The sequence below is a fragment of the Saccopteryx bilineata genome, chromosome 6, assembly GCF_036850765.1.
Source record: "Saccopteryx bilineata isolate mSacBil1 chromosome 6, mSacBil1_pri_phased_curated, whole genome shotgun sequence".
Taxonomy (NCBI): Eukaryota; Metazoa; Chordata; class Mammalia; order Chiroptera; family Emballonuridae; genus Saccopteryx; species Saccopteryx bilineata.
In genome coordinates this window covers 102102770-102116316 of record NC_089495.1, presented here as the reverse complement: position 1 = coordinate 102116316, position 13547 = coordinate 102102770, and the positions used below count along the sequence as shown (strand labels likewise).

Below are 13547 nucleotides of genomic sequence, written 5' to 3'. Positions count from 1 at the left end.
AGGATGGTCTTGATTTCTGCTTAGAGCTTCCTGACTCCTGCGGCTTGATATACCTGGCGGAATTGCGTGTGCTTGTTCTATTGATTTTGGCTTGATTCTTCAGTTTAACAAGATCATCCTGAATTTTAATACTGTCGTCCAAAGCATTAGTAATGCCTCCCAGAGTTGCACGTTTTGTGGATTGATGAGTGCATTAGTCACTTGCTCCTCAGAGTTATTAATAGAAATATGGAATAGGATTGGATCCATGGTGGTTTCTTATGAACTATATTTAATGGCTGCTCCAATTTTGACCCCAAATTATTAATAATTTGTTGCTGTTCAATATAGTTAACTGACTTTTTACACATTGTCCTCTCACTCTGTCTAATCCATCTGCATAGAATCCCTTTGAGAATGCTTTGCAGAACTATTTCTAATGCTCTAGGAAAGTAAAATATGTACAATGCACTTTTGCCAAGTTTTGACACCTGTGTTTTGCCTTAATTATGGTCAATGTATAGGACGTGAATACCGTGTGATACTCATTATTATGGGATGTGATGAGCAGCAGGGTTTCAACTGTTTTTTGAGAAACAGTTTCAATTTTACTACAGAATGCAACTTTCCTGAGAAAATTATTTTTCTTATGCTATTTACATGTGGATCTGTCATGGGCAGATAGGAATTTAATAAGTACTATACAATCATGTCAATGAAAAAGACTACAAGAAAACTCCTTTAGATGTTGCACTAAAGAACTTCAGACAAAAGATTGCATACCAAATAGTTTCCAGTGTCTGGTTTGCTACCATTGGCTTCCTCTTCTTCTAGAGAGGATAATAATTGTTAAAACTCTCATCTCATTGTTTCACTGCCCAGTAGCCCCTATATCTTCAAAAATAAGACCAAAGAGCCATAGCTTAACAAAAATTCCTACTGCTCCCTTCCCTCTCTCTCTATAGAACTAAAGTTTAGGTGTTTGCCACTCCTGGTATGGTCCATGGACCAGCAGCATGGGTATCACCCGGGAGCTTATAGACACGGAGACAAATCTCAAGTTCCACTACACCCTCATCAGAACCTGCAGTTGCATGGTCTGTGACGATTCGTGTGCACATTCATGTTTAAGGAGTACTGCTCAATCACTTACGTCTTTATGGCTATATCCTGTCACTTTCACTAACCCAAACGCTTAGTGAAGTTTGCTTATTTTAATTTTTATTCATGTGTCACATGTTCTTTAAAAAGTCAATGCTTAAGAGCATACGTCTCTTGCACACCTTCAATTACACTTTTACTACAACACTTTAAATTCCTGTATTAATGTCCCATCATTTATAAAGTAAGTCATGGGGATTTAATGTGTGGTATAGTGACTATAGTTAATACTGTATTGCATATTTGAAAGTTGCTAAAGAATCGATATTAAAAGTTCACATCACAAAAAGAGGTTTTAGAACAATGTATGGTGACAGATAGCTATTAGAGTTACTGCGGTTATCATTTTGCAATATATACAAATATTAAATTATTCTGTTATAAACTTGAAATTAATGTGATATTATATGTCAATTATATCTCATTAGAAAATTTCCCATTGCTGCTGTGACAAATGACTGTGAAGTTAGTGACTGAAAACAACACACATGACACGTTGTTCTTCAACAGTTCTGGAATCAAAAGTCAGGAAGATGTATGAAGGGGCTAAAATTTGGTGTCAGCCAGGCTGGTTCCTAATGAAGGCTGTGGTGGGGAGTCTGTACCTGCCTTTTCTGGCTTCTCATGGCCACTGCCATCCTTTGGCTCACTGGTGTGTGACTATAACACTCCAACCTCTGCTTTCATTCTCATGTCACCCTCTCCACACTCTGACGTTGCCTTTCTCTTCTAAGGACCGTTGGGATTGTATGCCGGGCCCACTTGGGTCATCCAGGCTCATCTCCTCATCTTAAGAACTTTATTTTCTGCAAATTCCCTTTTGTCCTGTAAGGGAACATTCACAGTTTCCTGGGGTTAGAACACGGACATCTTTAGGGGCCATCATTCATCCCACCATACTCCTTTCGCAGTTTCTTTTGTTATTTGACTCTACACATCTGTTAATGTGTGCATTGCTATCTCATGATTAATCAATGTTAGGTCTTAATAATTTCTCTCCCCTGTTCTCCTAATACAACTATTCTATATTTAGTGCTTTTTCTTATTATGACAATGTAAGTATTTTCTCACTGCCAAGCCAGTTACATTTTCTTTTTGTCACAACTTTTAAAAACATTGTTTCTTTTGAATTTTCTTAATTTCCTTTGAACATGTGGCTGTTTTCTTTTTCAGCTTTTGTGATTATTTACAAAGCTCCTCTTTGTGGCAAATTTCCACACAGTTTCCATTTTGTGCCTGTTAGATAGCTTATCAGTGCCCAGTTTCTTGTCCTTTTGGAAATGTCCCTTCTGTTTCTCTCTTCCCTCCTACCTTAGCCTGAGCTGGTTGTTCTTTAGACCTCCTACATTATTCCTATTCTTTTTTTCCTTTCTTTTTCTTTTTCTTTTTCTTTTTTATTAAGTGAGAGTAGGGGAGGCAGAGAGACAGACTTCTGCACATGCCCTACTGGGATCTACCTGGCAAGCCCTCTACTGGGGGATGCTTTGCCCACCTGGGATGTTGCTTCATTGTTTGGAAACCTAGCTATTTTTAGTGCCTGAGGCCAACTCACTCAAACCAATCAAACCATGGCTGCAGGAAGGGAAGAGAGGAAGAGAGAAAGAAGGGGGGTGGTGGAGAAGCTGATGATCACTTCTCCTGTGTGCCCTGCCTGGTAATCAAACCTGGGACATCCACATGCTGGGATGCTCTACCACTAAGCCAATGAGCCAGGGCAACTGTTCTTGTTCTGAAACTTTCCTTTGGCAGAATGGTTGGTTTTCAACTTTGTCTGCATATTGGAATCATTGAGGGGCTTTAAAATTCCCTGGTGCCATATCAGAGGTCCTGCTGTACTGTGGTCTGGGCTGCAGGGCTTTTAAAGCTCCCCAGTTCATTCTAATGTGCAGCCAAATGACAACAATTACTACTTTCACGTCATCTGGGAAAAGGCTATTACTGCTGTCCCAAGTTGGGTCCCTGATTTCTGGGACTCGTCTATAGTTGTGCTGTTTTTGCTGGTTTATTTTGGTGGAGCGTATTATTTGTCAGCATCTCAGGAGAAGATGCATGTTTAGGTCTTTGCCTGCCTGAAATGATCTTTATTCATTCCTCATTCTCAGCTTGCAATTTTCTGGTCAGTATTACAAATTGGAAATAATTTCCCTTTAGAATTTTGGAGGTGTTGCTCTTCTACCCTTGAGTGTTGGTTCCTGGGGAATCAAGGCTGTCTGAGTATCAGTCCTTATATGAGGGCTTTCTCCCCCTTCCCTGGAAACACCATAACAGCGTCTGTCTTGTTTTCCCGGTATTCTGCAATTTCATAGTGATATATCCCTATGGAAGGAATATATGGAAGGAAGTTTAATTTGGGGTCATTTTTTTATACCATTTCAAGAATAAAGGAAACTCATCACTAGTTCTAAATGATATTCTTGTGTTATTTCTTTTATTTCTCTTCATTGTCTCTTAACGGAATTCTTACTATTCAAATCCTAGGCCACCTGGATTTATCTTTTCACTTTCTTGTTTAAAAATACCACTTTTCTCCTCCAGTTTGTCTTTGACTACTCTCCCCCCTCCTCCTGTCCCTACTGAGTGTCTTTGTTACTCCCACATTCAAAACACCGCTGATGCCAAATGGGTGGGGATTTTTCTCACACCAAGCAACTCTGCATCACCAGCTAGAATTTAACTCAATTGTGACACTGTCTGCCTGGAGATGGCATCAGTTCCTATAGGTTAAGGCAGTGGTTCTCAAACATTTGAAGTCAGGGTGCATTTAAAATCCTACAAATAATTGTAGGCACACTATATACAAATTTCTGAGAAATATGTTATAGTAATTAAAGAAAAATAATAAAGTTCAAGAATGCTTTTATGGTAATTAAATGAAATAAATATGACAAAATTAAGTTTATTCTGACATTAAAAACATTTTTATGTTACATTTTTTGAGTTATGTTTTTTAGAATTTATAAAAAAGAGGGGTTAAAAATAAAAAACTTATCTTTTCATATATATATAGATACATTTTTAATAAGATTTAGTATATTTGGCAGGTCCCAGTGTGAATGTGTTAAGTTTTTTCATTCTTGTGTTTATGAGAAACATAAGCGTGATGTGTGCTAGCAATTTCTTCAATGTTTTGGCATATATATGAAAGGCAAACTCTCATTTCCTCATCAATACATTGAAGAATTCCTCTCTTTTTACTCTTGTGTTGAGGGTAGAAAATCCTAATTCACATAAACATGTGAAAATTGTGGTAAAATGTTCAAAGCTTTTTTAAATATTGCCACATATTCTTCTTTTATAGAAATCCAAAAGGCTTCAAGAGACAATTTCTTATGTTTAATCATCAATTCACAATTAGTGGATATAGCTGCCAGTTCTTCTTCTTCTGCTAACGTTAAACCTAAATCACTTGAAGCTTACATGAATGGGTTTCTAATCCAATCATATTGTTCAGTGTGAAGTGATGGAAAATGCTATAAATTAAATTCTGCCCGTCAGCCTTCAAGTCCTATTTTATTTACACTTAACTTTTTCTCACTTTGAGAATTGGACTCTTCAATATCACACTTCTTTTTGAGAAATTTATCTATTTTATTTGGGTGTATTTATCTAAAAATAATATAATGATGTGTTAATAATAAATATAATAATGATATGTTAACAAAAAGAGCAGTATTTCCGTAATGAAATGGTATAATAGAATACCTATATTTATTTTTATATCTGGGCACATGCTGCAAACCAGTGCATCTAGTAATTCCCGGTCTCGAGTGGGAATGGTGCGGAATTAAGAAAATACAAGGTTGGGAGGGCCCTGTAATTGCTGCTGGCAAGAACAAAGTGTGCGCAAATACTGCATCTTGCTTTATTTATAGGGCAAAGTGAGGCCATTAGCGAATCTTAACTTTACACCAAACAAAGGATAGAAGAAACTTGCCTCCAGTCTTTCCAGGGAACATGGGGGGTAGTGTAAACAATCCAGCACCACAGCTTAACAGCCTTTTGCAACCTAATCAGGCAAGTGAAGTGGGGGTTGGGCAGACTGTCAGTTTACAGCCAATTCCCCATACCTCTGTCCCCCCAAAATCTAAACTCTAAAAACCCTGTTGGTTTTTTGGTCCCCAACAGGCACATATTTCTCTGGAATACCATAGGGTACACCTGGGAATCTTCTAGGGCACACCAGTGCACCCTGGCACACACTTTGAGAACCACTGGGTTAAGGGCTCAGTCCTGTAAGACTGTCCCCACTTCAGATGCCAGTCACAACCCCTCCAGGTTACTCACAACATTGGTCCAACATGGCTACAAATCAGAGGTTCCTTGGGTTTGACTAGTTTGCTACTGCAGCTCACAGAACTAAGGGTAACACATTTACCAATTTATTAAAGGATATGATAAATGATAAAGATAAACAGCCAGATGAAGAGACACACAGGACGAGGTGTGGGAGGGTCCTGAGTGCAGGGGCTTCTGTCCACATAGAGCTAGAATGTAGACCCCCTCCTGGTAAATGGATGTGTTCACCTACCTGGATGTTCCCTGAATCCCTGTTCTTCTGAGATTTTTATAGAGGCTTCCCCACATGGGCAAGGCGAGTCATTAACTCCATCCCCAGCTCCTCTCCTCTCTCTGGAGGATGGGGTGGGGTGGGATTGAAAATGTCAAGCTTCTAATCATGGCTTGGTGACCAACCTCCACCTAGGAGCCCACCCAGAGTTACCTACTAGGACAAAGGATGATCCTAGTGCTCCTATCACCTGGAAAATTACTATGATTTTAGGAGCTCCGTTCAAGAAATTAGGAGAAGATACATAATATGAAGAAAATATGTGTGAGATCAGATAAAAGTCTATATATGATCTTCCAAATATTTTACTGGTTTGTCTTCTTTTATGGAGGGAGAGAAGATATTTTTAATTGTTGAGAGCTTCTCTTTCTCTGTTGCTTTTTAAAAATAACAACCTTTTCTTGTTTCATGGATAAAATATCACCTTCTGCTTCTCAGAGGAAATTGCAGAGAGTGCGAGAAAACTTCAAGGGAGGGGCCCAGAGGCTCTCAGCTTGGTGCACAGGATTTTACAGAATGCTTTTGTTCTCAGCCAGGGCTGTGACCATCGCTGCCTTCTGCACCAGGCATGCCTTGTTTAGTTTATGTAGAGAAGACACTTTTGATTTCCTGTTAGGGGTGGGAAAATGAGCATGTGAATTTTTGGGGTGGGAACAGATGTAGGCACCTTCCTGTCATTCATCAGTCTTCCCCGGTAACTGGTACAAATATTGGGCCTTCCCACTGATCTGTGGGGACAACTGGCTTTTTGTGGGCACCCCTCATCCCCCTGCGGGCAAGTCTTCAGGTTTGCCATTTTCTCTTAGTTGCTTACCATTTCCTCATCGACTTCGTCTTTATAGATTTCTGCTGGGACTGTAGTATTCTGTCAGTTTTTGTAGATAGAGTTTATATGTTGCATTTCCTCCTCTATAGGGCAATTTTTGAGAAGAGAATGGAACAGAAATGTTTCTATTCCACCACCTTGAAATAGGAACTTGATGCATGTCATGGGTTGAATTGCCCCCCCCCCACACACACACACTTATATGTGGAAGTCCTAACTGCTATAGTACCTTAGTGATCTTATTTAGATATTGGACCTTTAGAGTGGAAATCAAGTAAAAAGGAGGTCATTAGGGTGGGTTCTAATTCAGTAGGAATGGTGTTTTTATAAAAGGGGAAAGTTTGGACACAGGCAGACATGTACAGAGGAGAGATCGTGTGAACAGACACAGGGGAAGACGTTATCTACAGGCCAAGGAGAGGCTTGTGTCCTTACCTCCCGATCCTCAGGAAGAACCAACCTTGCAGATGCCTTGATTTTGAACTTCTAGCCACCAGAACTGTGAGACAGCAAATTACTGTTGTTTAGGCCACTCAGACTGTGATGCTTTGTTAGGGCAGCCCCCGCAAACCAATATAATACTTTAAAAACAAATTTTTTTCCCAAATGCCCTTCCTCCTACTTAGTCTGATTTGTACTCTTTAAAATACAGCTTAGTGTCACCCACTTTGTAAAGTGTCCTTGATCCAGTTTAATTAAATGTCTTCCTCTGTAGCTTCCTCTTTCACAGTTCCTATTATGAGATACTATAAAGATTAATCTGCTTGTCTGCCTTCCACACTAGTCTATAAGTACTTGAGCCCTCAGATTAGGTCTGGCCACAGTGCTTGCACATTGGGGGCTTAAATATTGTTTATTGAATACCTATATTATAAGCATAGCTTTTGGGAAAGAATGAGTAAATCTGTGTCTTTTAGTTGAATAACAAAAGTTTAAGTTTTATTAGTCTGTTAAATTAATATTTAATGATAGAAAAAATAAGTGACTACAAGGACATAGACATTTATGAGATTTGGAACTAAGAAAAATAGTGATCAAATGTCTTTTTTCTCCCCTATTTTTGTACAGAAATGTCCTGTCCTGCATCCAGATCACAGCTGGGCAGGCATAGGGAGTGCAAGTCACTCTGAAGTCTTCATACTTAAGGCATCTTGTGACTTCCAAGTTTCTGTGGCCTTTTACATGACACTTTTTTTCTGAGTTAAAAACTAAGATCCATGTTTTGATAAAAGAACGAGTGGTTAAGTTTAAAAAGAAGGTATACAAATAGAATTTAGGTTCCCACTCAAATCACCACATATGATTTAACTACATGTTTTACTCCTTTTAGTCTCTTGAATTGAAGATGTGTTGCCTTGTGCGCTTCCCCCTTTTATATTTTGTGGAATATTTGTGATGAAGACTAGCTTTCTCTAAAAATAAGAGGTCATTGCAGAACCACTCTCCACCTTCTTCTGTCTTATCACAGTCCCCTTGTGCTTATGATGTAGATAAGAGAAAGTCATGGGATGTCTGCCTGTCTAATGTAGCAGGGTTTAGCTATGCAAGGGCTTTCTGAACACACCCAGAGCTCCAAGGTTCTAATTAGAAGTGTTATAGATGACACAACCCCTTTCTGGCAAGTGCCACTTATTGTTTGATGGAATATGGGTTTTATAGGGACAGAAATAGGGGAATGAGGTGAGAAGTGCTTGAGAAAAATGGGAACGAGCCTAGATAAGCGTTATGGATTATTAGTACAAAGAACTAGGCCTGAATTATGCAGCCAGCTGCCATGCTGCTGCTGGTTGTTTTATAAGAAAAAATGGAAGTTCCTGCACATTAGCTGATCAGGCTGGCCTCTGTGCCTTGCAAAGACTGGGCTGCAAATCAATGTGAGAGAGAGAGAGCATATGACTAATGAACAGACAGGATACTCTATGTCTCATAAATTCCAGAATATATGGTCACTGTGCCAGTGTGTGGAACCCTGATGTGGTGGGTCATTGGGACTAAAGACATCCTACTGTGTGTGCTGGCTCTCCCAGCTGCCCCGCCCCCCACCAAGGTCCTAATTCAGATAGAATGATGACTCTGTGCTCCTAAGCAGGCCTTGTTTTTCTGCTCAGAAATAGAAATAAGCTTCGGGTGTAGATTAAGGATGAGAAGACCTAGAAGAAAGTACATCTCTGGAATCATGTGGTATCAATCACCAGGTGACAGGCTACTTAGTAGGATACCGTTAATGAGTAGTAGACATGTCAACGCATCTAATGGCAGTGTCACTGCTGCTTCTCTCTGATGACTGATCAGCTAGTTGGAATATTCTTTAAAGACATGGAACTTTATTTCAAAGCCTTCTCATCAGAAAGAATACACTCTGTTTGCTATTGCTGAGGAGATACTTTCATTAATTAATTAATTAATTTACTATTATTAGGTTTTGCATGGGGTAATTGTGAAAGATAACAGTTTTGTTTGATCTGAGGGAAGTTACGGGGAATAAGATAGACAGGATAATTTGGAACCATCTAATTGTAACATAAATGTCAGACCCAAGGAGGCAGTGCTGAGTTCTAAGTCTCATAAAGTAGCAGAATTTCCTTTTGGCTATGACTAAAAATTTGACAAGAAGGCTGTGCTTTTAACCTCTGTTGCTCAGAAAGAAAAACGGTCCCTTATGTTTGCATCTAGTTAAGTTTCGCTATGGACTGTTTCTCTCCCTCTCTTTTTATTTCCTTATTAGTCAAAGTGGCCCAACACAGTTACTGGCAGGCAGTTCTAAGGAAACAGCACAGCACTCTTTCTTCTGCAACAACTCCCCTTCCCCTGGCTTTCTAACAGGGGCCTGTCAGCATTCTTCCCTTTCACAACAGTACCGCATTTCCCCGGGTATAAGATGCATCCTTTTAAAAAAGTGTTGCGGTCTAAACACTGGGTGCGTCTTATACAGTGCTTGTAGTTTTTTTTATTTGCATTTCTCACTTTTTCCGCTCTTGCTTTTGTGCTCATTGTTGAAGACAGTGATTCGTCATCAGACACAGATGAGGGCAAGCTAATGGATGGGAGTTTTGACAGTGATGAGGAGTTGTATGAATTTTAGGATGAATAAAAATTGAGTTCAATAACTTTATGTAATATTTTTTTTTTTCACATTTCGGGCCCCCAAATTAAGGTGCATCTCATATACATGGGGAAATATGGTAGTCTCAATGACTGTTCCTTGAGAAAGCAAATTTGTCATTTTGAAACTTTGGTTAAATAATTTTTTTTACATTAATTTTCTAGCTCCCTTTCACCATTGCAACTTTCTTTTTTAAATTACTTTTTTATTAAGCTTGTTGGGGTGGCATTGGTTAATAAGATTATATAGGTTTCAAGTATAGATTTCTATGCTACATAACCTGTATATTGCTTTGTGTGCCCACCACCCAATGTTAAAACTGAGGGGATAGTTTTAAAACTTAATTGAATAAACATTAAATCATACTTTAAAATGTGCTTATGCTAGCCTTAGTTTTTATATATCCCAAGGGACGTCCTCATACATATGCATACACCACTCAGTAGGCAAGGGTGTGTGAGGAGCTTGCTGTATGCTAAGTACAGAGGTTAAGTTACTAGGACCAGATCCATTGTAGGAGGCCCAGTATATTCTGGTGATTTCTTTTTCCTACGTATTTCCCCCCCCCCCCAATGTCTTTACAAGCCAGAAGCAAGGCTTTTAAGGATTCTCTAAAGAAAAAAGAAAATTGAAAATTACAAAAGATGAAGGAAGAACAACATCAGAAAGTAGTCAGAAGACCCTACGAGTCCCTGCTGATTATTATTTACTTCTGACAGTAGATCATTTCAGAGGGTTTCTGTGCAGAAATATTTACATGCATGAAAAGCCTGAAAAAAATAACACGTGTTAATACTAACAGGTGAGATGTAGGGTATGTTTTAAGAGTATGGTGGTGTGGTCAAAACTATCACGGTGCTCTATCTCATAGTGGCTATAGCGTGTCTGCTGTAATTGGTGCTGGTGGTTCATGGAGATTACAGAACTCTTGTAAATTTCTCATCTACAAAACATAAACAACATCACTGACATTTTTTAAACAAAAGATATATGTATGGAATTACAAATAGTATCCAGGGAATAGAATAATGCATAGCACATTCAGGAAACTGGCTTCTTCACTTAAAATAAACAGATAATAAAACATAAGGATAATCTACACATTTATACAAATATGTGAGGCAGTCCAAAAGTTTTGAGCAATAGAAATGAGTGCAATAAATGCAGAGCCTCTAGCCCTGGCAGCTGGCTCAGTGGTAGAGCATCGGCCTGGTGTGTGGATGTCCTGGGTTTGATTCCCAGCCAGGGCACATAAGAGAAGTGCCCATCTGCTTCTCCACCTTTCCCCCTCTTCTTCCTCTCTATCTCTCTCTTCCCCTTCCGCAGCCAGGGCTCCATTGGAGCAAAGTTGGCCCGGGTGCTGAGGATGTCTCCAGGGCCTCCACCTCAGGTGCTAGAATGGCTCTGGTTGCAATGGAGCAACGCCCCAGATGGGCAGAGCATCGTCCCCTGGTGGGCATGCCAGGTGGATCCCGGTCGGGTGCATGCAGGAGTCTGTTTCACTGCCGCCCTGCTTCTCAGTTCAGAAAAGTACAAAATAATAATAATAATAATTTTAAAAATAAATAAAGAAATGCAGAGCCTCCTTAAGAAGAGTGCTTCAGAGGTAATCCTCATTGGAATCTTCATTGGAATATGAAATTTCTGGCATGGTAATTGAAAACATTCAGCGATTTGATGTGATGGTCATACCTGCCTTTGATATGTAGGCTTTGATAGGGTCAAAACTCCTCAGCATAGGCTGAGGATGACGAGGAGTACTAGTGGTTTGCTCCAAGGTGCCACTGCATTCCAGGTCCTTTAAAAAAGCAAAATAAAGTATTCATCTAGTTGGAAACTGTTACCTTTCCCACAATTCTTATTTTTCAACTTCTATTCTTACCATGTTGGTGATTGATATATCCTGTCATTTCTTCCAGAAAATCTCTCAAATCTATTTCTTCAATTATATAATTAACTTGGATTTCCATTTTGATTTCTTTGATTTGGCTTAATTTGTTTTCATCCTATGCCTTTGCCACACAAAGTAATTTATTACAGCAATTGTGTGTGAAAAATCACATTATGAAATGGACTATTTGTACTAATTGTTATTGCTGTAATTTGACCTTTGAGTGCTACCCTCCTTCCAATGGTGGTCAATTTCTTACTCATTCACAGTTTCACCCAGCATGCAGTATAAATAACTGTGTCACTAACCTGTTTTGGGCATGGTAGGTAATTAAATCATTGAAAGAATAATGTAAATTGTGAATTTAGTTATTAAGCTACTATATTAGCTATGAAGATACCATGAAACATTTTTATTCATGGCATTTTAAAATTTATATATATATATATATATATATATATATATATATATATATATTTCTTTTGACAAAGGCCATGTTGAAATCCACATTTAAATAAGCAGCATTATAGTAAAATTTTACTAGTTAGCAAGTAGAAGCTCAATCTGATATATACTCAAATTGTATTTTCAATGTCTATCAAATGACATAAAACTGTTAATCTGTTTCTGTGGTCTTTCAACTTAGTACCAAGTCCTGAGGTAGGTCAGAAGAGAGTGTTATGAAGTCAGTGTACACATGATTTATTTTAAATAACTTCTAGTAAATTTTAAATTGTGTTTTATAAAGTTTGGTGTCTATTTTTGTAATGTGAGAACCACTAAAAATAGAACATTTTACAAAGAGAATGCTCAACAGATTAGAAAATCAGATCTGAGATTTAATTTTCAGGTTGAGCAGTTATTTTAAACAGTGAAAATTAAGCTCTTTATTAATCTTGTTCTTCTGGAGTTAGACAACTAGTGAGACATACATATTTTCTGTTTACTGATTGAACATATTTTTATTTTACATAAATGTTTCCCTTCTATTACTGTAGCTTTCAAGTAAAATGAATGTTAGCACATAGATAATTTCATCATTAGGGATTTCAATAAGGGTAGAATATGTAAGGGTATTCATCACATTTTTATTCAATCTGTTGTTAGAAAATGTCCATTGAAGGCCTTCCCTGATTGATTGCTAAGAATCTCTCATTCCTTATCACTTCAGTGATTTAGCTTAAGAAAATAAGAGCCTGACCATGTGGTGGCACAGTGGATAGGACATTGGACTGGGATGGGGAAGACCCAGGTTCGAGACTCTGAGGTCGCCAGCTTGAGCATGGGTTCATCTGGTTTGAACAAAAGCTCACCAGCTTGGACCCAAGGTTGCTGGCTCAAGCAAGGGGTTACTTGGTCTGCTGAAGACCCGTGGTCAAGGCACATGTGAGAAAGCAATCAATGAACAACTAAGGTGTTGCAACGAAAAACTGATGATTGATGCTTCTCATCTCTCTCTGTTCCTGTCTGTCTGTCCCTATCTATCCCTCTCTCTCACTTTCTCTCTGTCTCTGAAAAAAAAAAAAAAGATCATGTCTATGGTAAGAAGATATAGAAAACAAACATTTATATCATTGAGTGTATTCATGTGTCTGTTCATTACATTCATTTAACAAATATTTACGGAATATCTGCTCTGTAGTAAGTTGTAAGTAGATCATCTAGGTTAAGCTGAGGTGACAGCACGTTTATTTAGTTTTCTATGTTTTTTATTTTTACATTCTTCCATTACACTGATCTCTGGGGACAATTTTTCAAGTTTATGTGTGATTAAATTCCCTCTTCTAGAAGTTTATTTACAATTTCCCCTTCCTCTCTATACTTTTAATATATTTTTCTTTGTTGACTGATACTGGCAGTTTGTCTACTAAAGTGCTCACTCTTACCATTCTAAAATTTAAAAATCAACTAGCCCCTTCCTTGATTCTGCTATCCTCAGATATATCACCTTTTCTGCTTCTACCAAATTAATAAAAAGAAAGGTAATCTTACTGTAATTATATTTTCATTACCTACTCCA

General features: G+C 38.4%; 1 protein-coding gene across 1 annotated transcript in view; it reads left to right on the top strand.

Annotated features, from left to right (window-relative positions):
* EPSTI1 (epithelial stromal interaction 1) overlaps window positions 1-13547 on the top strand; it is a 109960-nt gene that overhangs the window by 67131 nt on the left and 29282 nt on the right. The gene's annotated exons all lie outside the window — the stretch shown is intronic.